The 2252-nt window shown below is 33.3% G+C and overlaps 1 long non-coding RNA gene across 1 annotated transcript; it reads right to left on the reverse strand.

Annotated features, from left to right (window-relative positions):
- Positions 1 to 235: 235 nt before the first annotated feature.
- On the reverse strand, positions 236 to 1846 carry LOC127640856 (uncharacterized). The gene is made up of 3 exons (XR_007970133.1): positions 1709 to 1846; positions 1371 to 1470; positions 236 to 1166 (listed from the first exon to the last, which is right to left on the reverse strand). It is a non-coding gene; the product is annotated as an uncharacterized LOC127640856 (long non-coding RNA).
- Positions 1847 to 2252: the final 406 nt, after the last annotated feature.

A 2252-nucleotide genomic window follows, 5' to 3' on the forward strand; every position in this document is an offset into this window, starting at 1 on the left:
ATTACATTAACATCGCAAGTTGTCACAACATAAATAGTCATGTTTACCTAATAAATAACGGAACAATATTTTTGGTTTACTGAACACAAATAGGCCTATTATCTATAGGCATATAGACGGATTAATTACTTAAGTAGTCTAATTAAATTAAAGACAGACCATAACACGGGTCAAATAACTTTTAACTTTTTATTATTTAAACACTTTGTGTCAATGCACAACAACAACATTACAGTACCAAGTCTGTATGGCAGACTTTGCATTTTAACTTCTTTACTCTATGCATTTTACACTTAACTCCATGCATGGTACAAATGCATGTTAGAGAAATCCACAGTGTTAAGTACACCATAATACGTTAGCTGTCTTGTGGCATGAGGCACATTTTCACATGTATTTAACATTTTTGGTTGATTTTTAAAGGAACAATTATGTGAAAACTACTGTATTGCATAATTTAACATCAACCTAAGAGTTCCTCAAAACCAAGTTACTATTGTGTCCAAGAACCCAAAACAATTGAAAGCATCTGAGTAAACCACAAACATTACTCAGCTGTTATAAATGCACAGCACTTTTTTGTCAGAACAACATTGAAAATTGCAATGATATGCCTGTAATCCACTGACCTAGATCCTTGGACGTACCAGTGTCTACATAGAAATCAAACACAATTAATTCGACCCAAAAAAAAAAAAAACTCTAGGAGAAACTCCAGCCTCAAGGGATAATTCCCACAAAAACGACTAAAAAAACAATACTATTTTCTTTCAATGCATTCATTAATGTTAAGCATTCACTTGTTACAACCTTTGCCTTAAAGAGATAGTTCACACAAAAATGAAAGTTGTTTTATCATTTACTCACCCCCACATTGTTCTAAACCTGTGTGAATTTGGGGGTGAGTAAAAGATGAAAGAACTTTCATTTTTTTGGGGGGGGGGGGTATTAATGGAAATGTACATTTACATATAACAATAATTATTATCATCATCGTTGTTGTGTAAGTAACCTGAATACATGTAAAATATAGTATAAAAAAGGATTTAGAAATGGAAATGGTAATTTACCAGGCACATCTTGAGTAAACATGCTGGCTTCTCACGCAGAAAAATTGGCAATCCCTTAAGAGCTGTTCTTTTCCGATGTGAGGTAATGTCAGTCACCTAAAAATAAAAAATATATATTTTGTTTATAAAATCTGCAGATGCTCTATGACCTTATTATTAAAACGATTGAAACATTTCCCGTGTGCGAAATCAGTAACAAACACTGCTAAATTAGAGTAACTTTAGGCCGTCTATTTGGGAACAGCGCAAAATCACATGACAAATAACATACAGTCGATAATAAAAATGATTAATACCCACCGGTTATTTTAAAGAAAAGCTGGATTGATCAGGCACGACGACACCACTCCTTCACATCAGCATCGAAAAGGACCAAAAAGTGCGCGAAATCAGTAACACACTGTGAAATGAAATTAGGCCGTCAGTTTGTGAAGAACACAATATTCGTTAAATATTTCAAATAACATACAGACGATTATAAACATGATTAATTCACAGCGGTTATTTTAAAGAAAAGCTGGATTGATCAGACGACACCACTCCTCCACATCAGGAGTGATTACGTTACACCATCAGTTTGTAAAGAGCACAACACATCTATATGACAAATAACATAGGCGATTATGATTAATACATACTAGTTATTGTGCAGGAAAAAAATCGGATTGATTAGGCAGGACACTGTCATCCACTTTTCACCAGCATCAACTTCTGGAAACCGCTGGCGCTATCGTCGTCTTCTCACCTCCTGCACAGGGTTGCCAGATGCCAGCAAGGTTTTCCAGCCCAAAACCTCGTCTAAAACCGCGAGAATGCACAAAAAACCGCCCAAATTTGTTTTGGCTTGTTTCTCGCTATGGTTTCTCGTTTAAACACATGATAATCATTAACGAGTTTTAAAATTACCCATTGGTCCGTGTACTTTGCGTCCATTCGTTTTTCCTTTTTTAACCTGTAATCAAAAATTAACGGTTGTTGTATTTTTAAAACACAAAGTTGAACACCAAAATTTGAATTTGAACTGCAAATGATGCAGTTAAAATATATATATTGTATAATAAATAAAATAAATATATAATAAATATTTATTTTTATAAAATAAAAAAAATAAAAAATATTGACGCATTGTTTATGACTTTTTGCCCCTTTATTAAACATTTAAAATATTCACAAATTAATATG

Source organism: Xyrauchen texanus, chromosome 4 (assembly GCF_025860055.1).
Source record: "Xyrauchen texanus isolate HMW12.3.18 chromosome 4, RBS_HiC_50CHRs, whole genome shotgun sequence".
NCBI classification, from domain to species: Eukaryota; Metazoa; Chordata; class Actinopteri; order Cypriniformes; family Catostomidae; genus Xyrauchen; species Xyrauchen texanus.